This window comes from Ictidomys tridecemlineatus, chromosome 12, assembly GCF_052094955.1.
Source record: "Ictidomys tridecemlineatus isolate mIctTri1 chromosome 12, mIctTri1.hap1, whole genome shotgun sequence".
NCBI classification, from domain to species: domain Eukaryota; kingdom Metazoa; phylum Chordata; class Mammalia; order Rodentia; family Sciuridae; genus Ictidomys; species Ictidomys tridecemlineatus.
The window spans coordinates 41,491,098-41,509,045 of NC_135488.1; the positions used below are offsets into that span (position 1 = coordinate 41,491,098).

Sequence of the window (17,948 nt, forward strand, 5' to 3'; positions counted from 1 at the left end):
GGGGGTGAATGTACACGGAGATCTGTCCTAAATATACATATCACATTTCCAAGAGAGCGAACTTGATGTGCCATGCTCTCCCAAAGGCACAAGTGCTAGGGACCCAATGGCCAAGTTTCTGTGTCCCTTGGCCTGGAATCCTTCGGCGGTTCTGCTGTGAGAAGGAGAACAAGTGGGCCTTAAGGGGGAGACAGATAGTAGGGGCAGGAAGGACATCGGAGGAAGAGGTGCTGACAGCCAAGAGGACGTAGTGAGCGTGCGTCAGGAGCACGGGTGACCGCTGACACCTGTCTATTTTTGTGAGCTCTCCTAGCTGCTTGTGTCACTAAGCTTTGAGGGCATCCGTGCTCAGAGTCCCTAAAGCCTATTTTGAGACACTCCTCTTCAAGGACCGATACCGACAACGTGCAAATCCTGCCAAGTGACTTACTGGAAAAGGGATCCGCCGTTGTTGCTTTCATAATCGGAAGAGCAGCAGAATCCCCTTCTCTTCAAGGGCACAGACCTCAAAGGGGTCTCGTGACAGCATCATGGGAGGGACAGAGAGACCCCGGGGAGCTGGCTGGCCTTGCGCGGTGAAATATTCCACATCTCTGCACCTTCCCCAGCGTGGGTTGAGCAGCTGTGGTTTTGGTTTCCTTCTGGGAGAAAAAAAAAATATGATGTTTACAAGAAAAAATAGAGGTGGAAGAAAAAGCCTGGCCTGCCCTCCCCAGGCTCTCTCAGGGTGACAGAAAGTCATCGCGGATAAGACCCCAAGTGGCAGGAGGCTTGGAGCTCAGTCAGCTTCACTGAGCGGACAGTGGGGTCCCCCTCGGCAGGAGGCACACACCATATGGTTCCCCTGTTTCAGAATTTCTGATGGCAAGACTGAGTCTGCTAGGAGCACCTGCTGGACTTGGAATCTGGATGCATTTCTTGTCAAACCCCAGATGGAAAACAGGGCACCACCCCCACCACCCTGCTGGCAGGAGTCGACTCAAGCATTCTGCCCACGCAATGTCTTTTAGATATTGATGACTTCGTGGTCACAGGTGACATCGAGGGTGTTGGGAGGGGTTCACAGTCAACACTGGAGAAGAACCAGCTTCACTGAGTGACCCGTCAGGAGATGGAACAGACTGGGATTCTCTCTCCATTCCTTCGTGCCTTGTCATTCCTGGGCATAGGAAGAGGGACCAGGTGCCTCCAGCAGGTGACCTTGTGGTGGTGACGATTTGAGCACCGAGTGACCTCTTATCCCAGCTGTTGCCTGTCAGACCACAACCAAGGACATAACCCCTGACCCCCAAAAGGCTTTGCTGCACCCCCCCCCCGAAACCTAAGTGACTCCAACTGAACACTTGGAAAGCAAAGGGGAAAGAAAACAGGATTTGGAGGATGGTGGTTAGAAAAATAACTCGAGGATCATTTGGCTCAAGAAGACTTGGAGGGCCTGGAAAATGCAGTGGTCACGGGAAGAGGGAAACAAACACACATCCCTTCAGGAGGTCCAATCGTCAAGTTTCTGTTTGTTTTCCTGGAACCAGTAACGTCTGCAGAGGGGTCGCCCTGGGTGAGGCAGGACAGCGGAGAAATGCTCTGAGATCACAAGACAAACAAAGGATTGGAAGAACATCGAATGCTTACGGGACTGTCGTTTCTAACAGAGCATGATTCTAAGCCAAAGCAGCCATGAAGGATCCTCACGGGGACTTGACAGGGACCCAGCCTGAGAGGGTACTGGTTTGCACTTGCTAGGCATCTGACAGGTGGTGCTGGAGTCTGGATGAGTGTTGACTGAAGTCTGTGGCCATATTGGAAGGTGGCATCTTTAAGAGGTAGGGCCCAGTGGGAGAAGGTAGGTCCTCAAGGGTTGCCCTAGAAGGGGATACTGGGTCCTTAGCCTCTTCCTCTCTCTCTTTATCTCCAAACGGCCACAAGTTCCCACTACAATGTGTTGGCTTGCCAGAGACCCCAAAGCAACAGCCAATCAACCACAGATTGGAATCTCCAGAACCATGAACCAAAACAGACCTTTCCTCTTTTGATGTGGATTATCTCAGGCATTTTGTCACAAGGATGGGAAGCTGATGAACACAGTGAGTCAATAAAGTCAACTAAGATAAAATAGAGAGTGGGGGGTAAGCAGGTAAGTGTCCCTGTCCAAAAGCACTGCGTCTCTCCTTGGCACCAGTGTCAGCAGGAATGCTGAAGAAAAACCCAGTGTGGTCAAATTTCCTATATTTTTTTTCTTCAGAGAGATATAAATATCCATTTTTAGCATATTGCCAACACATTTTTAAATAAATAGAATTATTCAGGCACACACACACACACACACACAAATATATATATATATATTGGCTGGATTCTGTCCATAGACTTTCCTCTGATTTTCAACTTCAGACCTATAAAAATAATCCAGAGTCTACTTTATAAGACAAGACAGGAATCCTGGAAATAAGGCAGGTGTTGTAGACTTGATGCAATGGGATCTGGCATTGGGGAATCTCATTGAAACTGAGACCCAGAGAATTGGGGAAGCACCTGGAAAGCTAGCCAGCGGGGGAATGGAAACCGAAATCCATTCCAGTGCCCCTTCCTCTTGATAGCTACCTGGGGGCACGCATACCCTGAAACCTCGGAGGCCTTCACTTCTTAAAACCTACTGGTCTCTCATTTTCTCCTTCATGCTCTACGTCTTCATTAGAAGGGGCATGACATGTTCACCGACTAGTGAGAGACCAGACACCTGGCTGAGGAAGGAGAAGGCTGTATATTTGTGGACAGGGATGTGCACTCTCATTGTTAAACTGTGTTTTAAACACAGAACTCAACATTCTTAATTTTCATTGCCTTTACAGTGGCCCTTAAGGTGTTTTATGTTCCTTCCTACATGTATGTACTTTCTTCTGAATTCTGTTTTTCCTGCCCCCCCCCACCAATTTTTTTTTAGTGTATTTTAGAATGTTTGAAAATGTTTAGTTGACATTTTGTTGTTGTTGTTGTTGTTGTTCGACACCATAAAGATGACATTCCATTGTTGTCCGTCCAGTTTACTGGCCAGAATCTTGTTTAAAAACCGGTCAGCAGCCTTTCTGTTGCTGCTTTGAAGACGATGAAAGTCTCTTTCCATTTTCCTTTCCTGTGAAGAGGCTGGGTGTGGCTATTTTCATATTCCTTTACAGGCATTCCCCAGGATTCTTGGATGTATGTTATGTTGACTTTTATTAATTTTGTAGACGATATTTTTTAAGCAATATTTTTACAAAGTATATGGTTTCCTTCCACTTTCTTTTCTTTCTTTCCTCCTCTTGGAATCCATTTGGAATCCAATTGGAATCCAACTGTCCATACATTAGCCCTTTTGTGATTTTCACCTTTGCTCCTTGGCTTGCATCTGGATATTTTCTCTTACCTTTCTTTAGTTCACAAATCCTTTTTTAGGTTTAGGTCTAGTCTTATGTCAAGACCACTTAATTATAGCATATTTATCATAGCTGTATTAAAATCTCTGTCTGATACCTCAATCTATGCATTGCTAGTGAAATTTTTTATTTCTATTTTTTCTCTTAGTTTTTAGTCACTTGTACTTGGTTTTAGTAGGGTTTGGGATTTACTTTGAGTTCTGGAATCGCATATTAAAAACATCATAAAGACTGTGAAAGTTGTTTTCTTCCTGCAAGCTGGGTTAATTTTCCATCTAGCAGGCAGAGAGCATGCCCGCTGATTGCCATAACCCTGTCCTGGTGAATTTTATACTTCTGGACTAGGTCGTTTTCGGTTTTGTCTTTTCTTACAGGTGTTGCATTTATTCCTAAGACAGGACCCTTCAGACACCACTGTACCAAACTGAACTCTGATCACGTGGCCTGGCATCTAGATTTGAAATCAAGTATCAGACCTGAACTCGCATAAGGATGGGCAGAGAGAATGTGACTGAAGAATGGGGACTCAGATGACAACATTTAGAACCAGCCGTTAATGGTGAGTCACCTGCATAAAACATAGTAGGTGTGCAAATAGAAAGAGAGAGAGAGAGAGATGGGGGGGGGGGGGAGACACGCACACACACACACACACACAGAAGGAGAGAGAGAAAGAAAGGAAGTTCATTATCTCAAAAGCTTCCAAGAGTTGAAGAAGTTGAAAGGCAAACGACTTAATTTAAATCATGCAAAAACTTAATGAATGGCAACACAGGAATACCAGAGAAGACTCACAGCTAGGGACTCTAGTCAGTGGCTCCTGATCAGGCATGTGGTGTAGACTGGGTGCAAGTGACTTGGTTTTGGACATCTATTTGAAATGAAACTAACAGCGTTCATCCTTTACACCCCCCAGGGGGCATCCTAGGCAGTGTTCGGGACAGTCACATAGGCTTGGTGGGACAAAGGCCCTGTGTCATCTCCTGACTTAGGGCCATTGCTCTCGTGTTCGGGGACAACACTGGAGCCCAGATCTTCCAGATGGAGGCCGGGGACAGAGTTGGTTTGGTTCCAAGATGGGTCGGGTACTCCCTCCAACTTCTCCCGTCATTCAAGGCCAACCGTGTGGAACAAAAGTCCCCTCCATGATGTCGTCCTGGGTCCCATTCCCTGTCCCTTCATCTCTCTGAGCATGAGGTCCCCCAGATGACTTTACCCCCCTCACAGGATCGGTGCTGGGAACGGTGGGAGACCCCCCAAGTGGAAAATGCTCCTCATGTTGAGGAAGCTGGGAGGAACGAGGGTGAGTCGGGACGGCAGTTAGCTGTTGGTGCCCTGGCCCCGCAAACGCGTCTCCTTTCAGAATCTGTGTCCTGTGATCCCTCCCAGGGTAGGCAAGGAGATGTTTGCCCTCAAATTGGCAGACGGAGTGTGATGCTGTTAACGGTTCTCCCTGGAAGAGTGCCCTGAAGAGGAGAGTGGAATCCCTTTCCAAGGCCACGAGAGAGAGAGAGAGAGAGAGAGAGAGAGAGAGAGAGAGAGAGAGAGAGCGCTCGCTCAATCTTCTTGGGAAATAGAGACCCATAAACCAGACTCCACCACAGCGCGCTTGGTGTTGGGCTGACTTGGGGGGTTTCTCCCAGGCCAAGTCCAACCAGGCACAGAAGCTGCTAACTAAGCTACTACTCAGTGTTTTCTATTTAATTCTTTTTGTCTTCGTATTTGTAGAGGAGTGGTAAGTGATGTTGGTGAAGAATCTCTCAGGCACTTCATGGGTGTGGTAGAGAGAGACCATCACCAACATAACTGACAGGAAAAAAATGTATTTGTGGCGTGTACCTGTCATCCCAACAGCACTGGAGGCTGAGGGAGGAGGAGGATTGCAAGTTCAAAGCCAGCTTCAGCAACTTAGTGAGAATAAAAATAAAAAGGACCGGGCTGTGGCTCAGTGGTTAAGTGCCCCTGTGTTCAATTCCTGGTTTAAAAAAAAAAAAAAAAGAAGATTGTTTAGAAAATGAGAATTTCTCTAAAAATGTTCTTTAGATTAATCAAGTAAAGGAAACAAGACCGTATGTCTATTTTCTTCTAGTTGGCTAAAAAGCGGTAACATGAACCCAGGCCAATGTTCTGATAGCTCTGTTTTCCTTCCATCTCCAAGAATCCCTTCCTGTTCGAGAGAAAACGAAGGAACATTTTTGCGTGCAGTTCCGTGTTTTCTGAGCCTGAGGAATGTGATGGATGATGGCTGGAATGTGAATTGCCAACAAGGTCTTAGAAAAGGTATGTTACTAGGCTGCACACCACAACCCAAATCTCTTTTTCCTCGGACCTTACAATATCCAGGTTTAAATAGAAGGAGGACATCCTCTGTTTGTCTTTGTGGTTCTTCCCGTCCCTCCCCAGCTCACGATTCTAAGCTCACACTCTTCGAGGACGGAGACTATCAAGAATAAATCAACCTCAGCATGTTCTTCCAAAAACATGAAAATCTCAGGACCACCTCCATGAACTTGAAGTTGGACTGTCTACCCTGGAGCCCTGGAAAAAGTCTTTCCTGACCAAGTCTTTTCCATGGTTTGTGGTCCAAATTTTCCTGGCACATCTTCAGAGCTATTTTCATCTCATCTTATTGATCCAAAGGTGAGCTTCAGACGGTCAAAGGGAAGCAAGTGCAGAGTGCGAGGAGCTGCGGGGTTTCCCAAAGCAACTTTGGAAGGAAAGAAAGGCCCTCGGGCTTCCTGGCCTATGGTTCAGGGAACTTTTTCGTCATTCGCTCTTCTGTCCAGCCGCAAAGTGGGGACTTCCAGTGAGTTTCCAATGTGAGGTAAGGGAAGGGCCACACCTGAACAAAGAAGGGTGGTCTCCCACGGCTGGGAGACGCAGGAGAGGCCCCTGAGGGGCTGTGGGTGGTACCTGGGGGTTTCACGTTGGTGGCTCCAAGGGGAGGCAGAGGGAGTGTCACAGAGTGAGCGCCTTACTCCCTCACAGGTGCAGACACCTGTGAATTCAGATTCTCCTGATCCCAATACAGTGGCCTCGAAGGCCGAGTCGGTCAGTTTCCTCCAGTGGAGGAAAGGGAACGGTCACCCGAGGCCAGGCGGGTGGTGGGGGAGCAGAATGGCTGAGGACCTGGGTTTGGGTTCCCGCCATCCATGATATGTGACGTCAGCAGTGCCCCCTCACCCAGAAGGGATAGGTGCCAGGATGCCAGTGGATGCCCTGTGATGTACCTAGGATGACGTTTAAAAATCAGGCACAGTGAAAGTTGAATAGTAAAACAGTACTGTGAGGCCCAGCCAAGTGGTGCACGGCTGCAATCCCAACGGCTGGGGAGGCTGAGGCAGGAGGATCGGGAGTTCTCAGCCAGCGAATGCAAAAGCAAGACCCTGTCTCTAAACAAAATACAGAATGGGACTGGAGATGTGGCTCCGTGGTTGAGTGCCCCTGAGTTCAATCCCCGGTGCTCTAAATTAATTAATTAATTGATTATTAAAATAAAATAGAACAATTAGGACTGGGTGTATGAGGTTCTGAGTTTATTCTCCAGCTCCACACACACACACAAAATAAATAAATAAATGAATAAATAAAATATCAGAGCAACTCTAAGAATATACTGTAATGAAAGTTAAGTGAATATGATCTCTTTCTTGAAAAAGTCAAGACAAATATTAATACATCAGGACTGTAGTCAATTGTAGGTAACCAACTATGGAAAGCAGGACCACAGATGTGGAGCAGGACTCTGTTAGCCAATTAGTGAAATTTTCTGAGCAGTTCCATGATTCATAAAATAGGAACAGGGATGCTACCCGGCTGATGGGACGTCAATGCAAACACAGCACAGTGGCTGGTGTAGTGTCAAGAGTATGAGTATCCCGGGGTCTATGCAGCATCTGCTTGCACCCGACACCTTGAGTAGTGGGAAGAGGGGCATCCTAGTAAGGTGGGGCATCTTGGAGTTTGCAGGCGAATTGAGGAAAGAAGACTGATTTTTTTAAAAATCGAGTCCTGATGAATTACATCAGAGTTTAGAGAATCGCTGGGTCTTCAAAGGAGCTGTGGATTTTGCGCTCTACTTTCAACAGCACACTGACTCCGGGGCAGAGCTTCTGAGCCAGTGTGCTAAGCCAGGCCAGTCCACCCGAGCCTGCTCACCTGACCTGGTGCTCACATCCCTCCTGTAGATCTGTCACAGCAGCTTTCACCTCAGGACAAGTGGGGTCACCTTCAGGGTAAAGACCCCAGATGAGGCGGTGAGGACTGCTGAGCTGCAGAAAAATGTGTTCTTGGCTTCCTGTTGGTCCCCTGGGGCATGAACAGCAGAAGGGAGACAGTCTGGTGGTTGGTTATCGGTTTTTGAATTTGATTCCCAAGAAATGGTGCGTGCTCGGGCAGCAGGGGGTGTTGATTCAGTGCGTGGTCAGCGTGCGCAATGCCTGGGTTCAATCCTCAGCACAAAGAAAAAAACAAAGCAGTGAGTCTGGAAGAGGCTGGCCTATTTCTTCTGCTCTTGTCTTTCGAATGCTCAGCATGTCTCTTCGAATTCAGGTCGAATACAGATCTTCACCCGAAGAAGGTGACTTTCTTGTGATGCCTCTCTGTGCAATTCCAGTTTCACATTTGTTCAAATTGCTCTTCTCCCCAGTGGAAAGACTAGAAGCTGAGACCAGGACAGCTGTGACATCCGGGTCCAGGCAAGTTGAATAAGAGGGCCTTTTTTCACAAGGGATATTCACTCTCCCCGCCTGACTCTTTGAGGCCAGCAAGAAGGGAGCTCATGTATCACTCTAAGACGTAAGAGAATAAATGACCCCCACGAGCTGGGGAGCAAGGTGATGGTGTAAGGAGCGCCACCTGGCAGCGCTGTGGCTTTCCATGAGGAGGGACAGAATGGGAGTTCTGTCCCTCCTCATGAAAGCCACAGCGCTGCCAGGTTGAGCAGCTCCTTACACCATCACCTTGCTCCCCAGCCCTCCAGTGGGGGTCATTTATTCTCTTACGTCTTAGAGTGAAGACATGAGTCCCCTACTTGAGCAGGCTGCAGAACAGGACAGGGGGCGATGTAGGGGAAAGGTGAGATGCTCGGCACAGTGAGCTTTCATATTTCCTTTACCCCATGACCAAGGCACAGGGTCTCACTTTTTTATTCACACTAAACATTTGCACTAGGCACTATTTATTATAAAGCAGAACTTAGTCTGTCATGGGCCCATCTCTTACTTCTGGTGAATAAACATATACCAAGACCTTGCACTGTATACCCCATAACTATAAAACGCTATTGTCTATATAAGATAAAAATGTTAAACAAAGGGAAAACACACACCCAAAAAGAAACTCAAAAGAGAACAAATTAAGAGATGTTCTTTGGAAGGGAGACTAGAGTCAGTTACTAGGGAAAAAAAAAATGAAATTATCCTCAATCTTATCATCCAAAGATGATATTCTTAGCATTTCAGGGTACATTCATTGGGTCTTTTTTCTGTGCACAGGTGTAGGTCTTTTTATTTGACCAAAGTGGGATGATGGCCTGGTGCCTTGGCACCTATAATTCCGGCAACTCAGGGGGTTGAGGCAGGAGGATCGCAAGTTCAAGGCCAGCCTCAGCAACTTAGGGAGGCCCTAAGCAACTTAGTGAGACCCTGTCTTAACGTAAAAATTAAAAAATAAAAAGACTGGGGACATGGCTCAGTAGTAAATCACCCCTGGGCCATGTGGGCCATGAAGGAAGGCTGTCACGCAAGATTAACCTGAAAGCAGGAACTAGAATGAGAAAATTTTAGAACCACAGCATGTCCTATGTTCACTCTCAGTTCAAAAATGAAAAAAAATGAGATTGTGCTTCTCATCTATATTTATATCCATCTCTCTGCTCATGTGACAGGTGAGCATATTCTTGCGTGGCTAGCCACATGGTCTCTTGTGGGTATATCATAAGTTATCAGATACCTCCTATTGTTGAACATTTAAACTGCTTCCAGTTATTTTTATTATAATGGTTATTGCACAGTAAGAGTATGTGTAACTGAAAAAGATGTATCTGATTTCTTGTGCTTGCTGCCTAAGCTCTCTGAAGTAGTGTGTTGATCTGTTTTGTTGTTGTTGTTGTTGCTGCTGCTGCTGCTGTAACAGAGCACCTGAGGCTGGGTAACTTACAACAAACAGAAGTCTATTTGGCTCACACCTTGCATTAGATCCTACCTCCCAACACTGTTGCATTTGGATTGCATTTCCAGCCCATATTTTGCGGAGGGACACCTTCAAATGATAGCATAGTAAAAGGAAGCAGAATTTTAAAGATATACACAGCATACACACAAGTTTGCCACTTGCGTATATCTTAAATTTTTAAGATATACACAGCATACAGAAGTTTGCCACTACTCATGGATTAGGCCCCAGTATTTTCACATACTGGTAATGAGTGTCTTAACCAGCTCTCCTAGTGTCATCTGTTCCCAGTGGTCTCCCAGCATTCAACATGAAGAGAGATCACACTGGAAGGCAGGAGACCCTGCAGCCCCTTTGGGCAGGATGTTACAGGGGTGTTCTTGGCTCCTGACTGCTTCATAGGAACAAACCATCAGACACCAACAGGGCCCTGGACACAGCACACACAGATGGGTTGTTGGGCCTGGAAGGCTTTGGACATATCACACACTAAGTTCCCGTCTCCTGTTGGTGTTAGGTCTCACTTGATTTTGAAAGCAGAACTGCTCACGCAGGACCAGTTTCCATGTGTGATTTCCACGTGCACCACTCCAAACCCAACGTGGCCACCACCTTTGGAATGACAGACATCTTCCTCCACCCCTGGGGATTTCTCCACCCAGCCGGTGCTTTCTGTCTCTGCTTCTGTTTAGTGAAGGTGGTCTTCCTGGCCAACATTTAGATGAAATTGCTTGCAGAAGTGGGAGGGAGCAAGAAGTTCCAAAACCAAAATAGAACAATTAGCACAGAAATGTTTTCCTGCTGACTGTTATCTGGCATAGGGTTATCTGGGAGCCATCTGCTCCCAATAGAATTATAGACATGTTAGGACATTTAAAAAAAAAAAAAAAAAAAAGAGTTCTGTTGGGAAACTCTTGCACTCTTGCAAGCCCAACCTGGAGGAGGAGAATCTGTCCACGGTCCTTTATGGAGGGACTGTAGAGAGCAATCATAGCAATGGGGGAAAAAAAAAATACTGGTTCATCTGCAGAGCACAGAAAGTCAGACGGGCACCACCTGAGGGTCTGGCCAGATTTTCCGGAAAGAGTTGGCAACCCCAGGCCTGCGCGTCCATTCAGTGGCCCCTGCAAGTGAGTAGAGGCTGTCTGCTCTGCGGGCCTCCTCCCCTGCCTCCTAGCAGGCCTGGGCTGGTGTTCCTTTCCCTGACCCGTGGTCTTGAGTAACTGTGGGTACATCTCTGACCCGAGTGGGGAAGGAGGGTGGGTGATGTCTGACTCCACAGGCAGCCCGTTCAGCAAGACAAGAGAAGTGCGGGAGTCTTCAGGGCTGATGGTGGGACTCCCAGTGCAAGCCAAGGAACTCAGAGCTGGTCTTGGAACATGAACAATTTGAGGGTTATGAACAAAGGAGTGACAAACTCCCACGGCAGCCCTGTGGGGCTGGCAGGGGTGACTTGCCCGCCCCGCTTTGCTGATCCAACCATGAAAGTTGTACTCAAGATGGGGTCGCTCGCACCCAACCTCTGGCCAAGAGGATCTGGGCAGGCCATGAAGGAAGGCGGTCACGCAAGATCCACCTGAAAGCAGGAACGAGAATGAGGAATCTTTCTGAACCACAGCACGTTCTATGAGTCACACCTGGCAGCCAGCGGCGCAGGGGCATCTGGCTGCGGCGAAGAACTCTGGCCTTAGGCACTGCCTGGCGAGCCCCACGCTGACTTCCAGATGAGCTTTACCCGGCCACGGCCACCAGCCCCTGACCAGAGCTCACCAGCTCCTCAAGGCCACTTCAGGTACCAGGGAAGGTTCTTCCAAAACATCTCACCTAACTCCTCTTTCCCAGGAGAACCCTGGCTTTTCCTTTGATCCCTGGACATACCAGAGGCCACCTGGTCTGTGTGTGTCCCAGATGGCAACTCTGATCTTTATATCACTCCCAAATAAAATCCTTCTGCTTGGAGATTCCTCTCTGTACATGCTCGGTACCAATGCAATTTTAAAAGAAATATATATTTTCCATGGACAGTTATGGAGCCCTTGGACAGAAGGCCCAACTATGGAGGATTTGGTTCCTTGGGGTCTTGTTCTCCTTCATTAAGTTTGAGGTTCCATGCAGACAGAGGCCTGAGCCTGACCATTTTCTTCTGTGCTCTCTGCCTAAACTTAGGCCTGGCACTCAAGAAACAAAGGTGCGCTTAAAAGGGGGAGGTAGTGGCCGTGGGCTCCTAGGCACTCCTCCCAGCACAGAGGTACAGCAAGCTCCTAAGAGGGACACTACTCTAAGACCACAGACACTGATTCTCCCTCAGTCGTTTCCAGGGCCACACTCCCTCCCCAGGCGTCCGGGCAGGCTCTGTCCCTATCTCTCCCAGCGTGGGGTAGCTCCTGGTGGGCCTCAACTCAGGAGAACAGCTCCGTCACCGGCCTCCTTCACCTTCTCCTGTCCTCCTGGTCCACAGCTTCCTCTCCTTCCTCTTCTAAAGAGCACCAGTCACTGGACTTAGTACCCAGTGGAAATCCAGGATCTCGAAATTCAGCACGAATTACATGTGCAAAGACCCTATTTCCAAACCAGGAGAACATGAGTTAGGGGCCACACCAGTCTGCTCAGCTGGCCAGCCCATGTTGAGCTGCTGTAACAAAACCCACTACTGGGTGATGTATAAAGAACAGCGGTTTCTTTCTGACAGCTCTCGGGGTAGGAGGTGGGAAGTTCAAGATCAGGGTGAGGACCTTATCGTAGTGTCAAACCAGGTCAGAGGTCTCTCAATCGCTCACCCACTCCCATGACAATGACCCTCGTCCTTTCCTCCCAGCGTGGTTACGTGGCGGACGAAGTGTCTAGTGCGGGAACTGGGGGTCACATGCAAACCCTAGTGCTGCCACCAAAGTTTACATCTCCTCTTGATATTTGGATTTTCCACATACCAAAGAGCCACTAGAGACTCATGCTACTTTGGCCATTCATCTTCCTTCCCCAAGATCATTTCAGTCCTTCAAGTCATTTCTTGAACATTCAAAAAATATTCAGAAATCCATGTAGCAGACGATGGGTCTTCCTTATGTGGGGATGGCACCCTCACACGGAGTCCTGCGGCCACCACTGGGCTCCCCTCCCGGCACCAACTGGGGGACATTTTTTTTTTTATCTGTAAACTCAAATACGTAAATATGTATCTTCTTTTGTTCGCCTGGAAGTGATTTTTAAATTTTCACCTTGCGATCCCCTTCTGCTTCACGGGAAAAAAAAAAAAAAAAAAAAAAACCAAGCTGGTCATCTCCATGTCCTTTTGGACTTTTGCTCGGTCATTTTGGGGTGAAATACATTAATTCCTGTTCCAACCATCATCTCTCCCATTTCTATCCAGGGCCTGGGCTGGTGCTGTGCACAGGGTCTCTGGGGTCCCTTTGGTGCTCCGGGGGCATCCTTGGGATTGAACCCAGGACCGACTGACCTCCTGGCTGCCTTGACCCCAAGGAATCCACACGAGCCTCTAGCCTCCCGTGTCGTCCTGCCTGGCTCCTCCCTGTCCCCTCTTTCACTTTATCTGGTCTTGGGAGTGGAGCGGGGACAGGGCACACGAAGAGGGATGAGCTGGTTCCGCGTAATTGTGTCATGTGCAAATTTTGAAACACTGGGGGAGAAAAATTGTTTTTTACTTGTTTTTATTTTATAACTCAACCACCAAGGACTGTCCTTCTGTACTCTCAGTTTCCACCATGCCCGCTTCCCCTGAGACAGTGACTCCCGTTTGGCAGCCTGTGTAGGGCAAAGGCCCTGAGGCATAGATGAGGAAGTTCAGTGAAGCAAGGGTAGGGACACAAATCTCGGCTCAGGAACCTACCTTGCAGTATGGACGCCACAGCACTGAAAAAGCAAAACAGAAGAGACCCCAGGGTTGTGCACTCACAGAGAAAAGGCCATGCGAGGACACAGAGAAAAGAAGGTGTGCAGGTGGAAAACATCTTTCCTCTTCCCTCTTAGGTTCAGTTCCTGGGGCCTGCAAACTAAACTAACAAAATACAGATTAACAGGGGGAAAGTACATGATTTTTTTTTACTAATATTTACACACACAGGCAATTCACAGAAAAGAAACAGAACTCAAAGAAGGGGTTAGACTCAGGATCCTGTAAACCATTTTAACGAGGAAGGGGGTGTGAGTTTCAAGGAACGATGAATCAAGTACAAGGGGCGGAGAAATTTTGGAGGAACTAATGGAAGATAAAGGTCATTTGAGTAAGAACGGTTCATGCAAACCGTGGACTCTCCATCTCCGTGGATAGGAGTGCTCTTCTCTTCCTGACATAGAGGTAAGGGAGGTGCCTACACCCAGGGAAATTTATTCCCTCTTTTGGGCAGAAACAGAGCGAAATCAGTTGGTTGTTACAAAGCTACTTTCCACGTAGGGTGAAAACAGAGGGAACTTCCTCCTCGTGTGGCTGGGGTACACTGGGCCCCTTCTCGTTGAATGTCTGGCTTTTTAAAAAAACTGGCTCATTTTCAGTTTAATCGCATGGCTCCTGGCATGGATGGATACCACTGGTTACCAGTTACCTTCAGGAGTCCTGCTTCCTCAACCGTTGAAGATAACACCAGAAAAGCAGGCTGCGGCAAGCGCAGAGGGAAAGTAAGAAGATTTATTAAAGGACAGTAAAACAGACTTCTCCCCCATGGAAGAAGGGGACCCAAAGGCGGAGCCGTGGGGGGAGGAAGTCCTGTCCCTTTTCTACCTCTAAAGTGTCCCTAGTTCTCCTGCATTCTTCTCCCTTATCTGGTTCACTTCCCCACATCCTGCGGGATGGCCAGCCGGTGAGCAGGTGGGCTGGCAGCCCAGGGGCGTGGATGAGCAGCTCTTGGGCTGCTCAGGAGTTGCTTCATTAACCACCTTTGGGGAGGAGTAGCATCCAAGGGCTCTGGAGACAAGAACATTCCAATCTCCCTGGACCCAGGGTGGCCTTGATCCTCTAGATCCCACCCAGATCACCTACCCATATCAAGGGCCGGTCTTTAATTCTGGCTTCAGAATGACTTCGTTCTGGTTTGGTCTGGTGCGGTACATAACAGCCTAGCCCAGGAGCTCTGTCTACAACTAGGATCTCCTAAGATTTTTATTTAAAACAAGGAAACCACACTGGTAACCATAGCTAGTTATGGATTGGGAGAACACTGGCAGTTTTTACTTCTGAAACTAGTGGACCAAACACTTATGATCAGAAATAAATATATATATATATATACACACACCAGAGACCAGATATATATATATATTATCAGGCTTCTCCTTAAGGGGAAAGCTGAATTTTTAGTATATGAGATTGTAGGACATGCCTTTGTCACCCTGAAGGAGTGGGTGATGGCCACGGGCGTGGCTGTCTGTCAACACTCGGCACAGGGAAAAGCCCCCTCCTTTCCACTAGCAGAGCCAGCTCTTGCTTGACCGCATCGAGGTGGCCAAAGCTGTGACTGCTCCTCTGTAAACTGCTCTCCTACCCGATTCTTAGGCATCCTGCTCTCCGCCCTGGTCTGCAGATGACTGCCAGAATCCCAAAGAGCCACAGGCTGAAGGGATGGCTTGGTGACAAGTCCCTTGTGCAGCCTGATGACACAACTGTCCTCGGCCTGTACACCATGGAACTCCCTGGTGGATGGGCAAAAGGGTTTGGTTCTGGCCTGAGTCACAGTGAAAGCTCTAGCTGCAGGCTGGACTGTGCTTTTGTCCAAGGACTCTGATAAGTGTCCCGTGGCTGATGCTAGAGCAGACTGAGGGGTCCCAAGGGTTGCAGTACCAGCATGGCTCCTTCAACCTGGAATTGCAACAGGCTACAGAGTCAAGGCCATGGGCACAAGACTTTCAGGTGGGTAAAAGTGGGAGGTCTTGGGGGAAGGTACTTCCCTGTCCCAATTTTAGTGTCCCTTGGGAACCTGCTTAGAGTCAACGCACGACTGAGTTACAAGTTTTAAGAGGGGTCTAAGGGTCGTGAGCTCCAGGCAGGTGCACGCGTGCATGGTGCAGGCTGCTAATGCAGACAGAGGAAGGTCAGGAGGGACACTGAGCCGTTCAGGGTAAACCTTAGCAACAGCCGGACTCGGCCCCAGGTGCAGATGGGCAGTCCTGGAGGACAATCCAAAGCCAGCCTGGTCAGTTCAGATTCTAACGCCAATGCAAGGTCATTCCGGGGTCCGAGCCGCCCCCCACCCCCATGCCCAGCAGGTGCTGCCACGGTTTCCAGCCAAAACCTAAAGCTGAGCCTCAGCTGTTCCCAGTCTGGTTCCACTCCTCAGCCTCTGCACGGCTGTTTGCTTCCCCTTCCCCCCCCCCTACATTTTTTCTTTTCAGTTTAAACAAAACAGACCTCGAGTTTCTTGCTTTTGGAATGTTACTGAAAACAGCTTACTCAGAGAATCGGACTTTCCATAAATATCCCGAAGCATGAAGGCGGGAGGGCGATAAGCGGGAAGCGGCAGACATTCCCGATTGGTTTTTGTTTGTTTAGCTTTTCTGGGGACCCGGGCGGGGGACTGGAGGCACAGCATTCTTCTCAGACCTGCACATTTGTTCTAGAGTCTGGAGCAGAATTCCTTCAGTCAAGGGAGACCACAGTCAGTGACCACTGACCAAGGCAAGAGGACAAGGTCATCATCACAAAGGACAAGGAGTTAATGACCTTCAGGGTTACGGTTCCCACTTTGGGGCATACCTCGCTGAGTCAAAGAGATTAAAGCAGGACAAATTACGTAATACCTTTTCCTACCCATTCATGATGGGCTACCATGAATCTTTGTATTGGAAATGTCATTTTTCAAGGAAAAATTATTTTAACTTAGCTATATTTGAAGAATTTTTCATTGGAAAATGTTGGGAAATACAATGAAATAAGATACATAAATAAAAATCAGAGTAGGAAAGTAGAGCGACCCTAGAAGTCTCTAGAACAGTGAACTAAGGTACCTAACACCTCCGTCGTTCTAATCAGCTACTTGCATTTCATGCTGGGTTCCAGGGCCCTTGGACATGACCCCGGACTTCTCCTCAAACTGCCAACCTACTGGCCAACTCACCCTTTTCTGGAGAGGTGGACTCTTTGAAAAAAACGAGGCGTTTGGATTTTACTTTATCATCTGTCTTCCTTCTGACACTTCCTGCCTACTTTATGGTTTTTGAAATCAATAATATCTTCACAAGCGAAAAAAAGATTTTACCTTCTTGCTCAAAGCCTCTCCGTTTGATGCCTGTCGCAAATAGAATATGAATCTGAGACTTCTTCCCCTTATTATGTTTTAGTGGCAGAAACAGCTGATGATGAAAAGCAGGGCACATATTTTACATCATAAAAATAGTACACGTCAAAAGGAGATTGAAAGTGTTCACAATTAAGAACTGGTAAACGTTGGAGGAGATAAATAGGTTTAACCTGATTCAAACATTTGGCAATGGACACCTGATACATCAGGCATGGTACCCCCATAATATGTGCAACTTCGTGCTTTTGCATATCAATTAAAAAATAATAAATACTGCCATACCTGAAGACAAAAAGAAAGAATGCATATGGCACAGTAGCAATTATTCCCTATTAGATAGCTGAACTTTTTTTTTTTTTCATAAGATAACACAAAACCTGCGATATGGTCTCAATGTTTACGTCCCACCAAAATCCAGACACTGAAATCCTAACCCCCAAGGCGCTGGTTAGAGTTGGAGGCTTTATGAACTGATTAGGTCATGAGGGTGGACCCCTCGTGAATGGGATTAGTGCCCTTACAAAAAAGGCCTCCCTTACCCCTTCTACTCAGTGAGGTCAAAGCCCAGTAATATCCTCAATGAACCAGGAAGTGGGCTCTCACCAGACACCCAGTCTGCTGGTGCATTGATTGTGGACTTCCTGGCCCCCAGAACTGTGGGAAAGAAGTTCCTGTGTGTATAAGCCACCCAGCCAATGGTAGTTTGTTACAGTAGCTGAAATGGACTGAGACAACCTATATGTGAGGAAATAAGTATACAGATAGGAAAAGGAACCTTGAATTAGTTCCCCATGGAGTGCTTAGGAAGGCTTGTCAGCTACTTCACCCTTCTGACATTTTTCTTTGAGAGCAGCTGCATCTCCATGCCAAGTTCATTGTCGGAGGGTTAGACCCAGTTTGCAAGGGACATTTTATTTTCTGGAAAGTTTCTGAGTCATGAGGTGAGATCCAGTTCCACTTGCTCCTGGTAGTGAATTTTCCATTCTTTTTTTTCCTTCTTCTTTCCCATCTCTTCTCCTTGCCTTCTCCCCCATCCTCCTCGGAAGCATTCCCACATTCTTCCTCAATTCCTCCCCTGACAGCCCTACTCACCCTCTTTTTAGAACTGAATCCCACAGCT

The 17,948-nt window shown here is 47.7% G+C and overlaps 1 long non-coding RNA gene across 1 annotated transcript; it reads left to right on the forward strand.

Moving 5' to 3' along the window:
* The first annotated feature begins 14,738 nt into the window (after positions 1-14,738).
* On the forward strand, positions 14,739-16,397 carry LOC144369295 (uncharacterized). The gene is made up of 2 exons (XR_013428766.1): positions 14,739-15,441; positions 16,149-16,397. It is a non-coding gene; the product is annotated as an uncharacterized LOC144369295 (long non-coding RNA).
* The last annotated feature ends 1,551 nt before the right edge of the window (positions 16,398-17,948 follow it).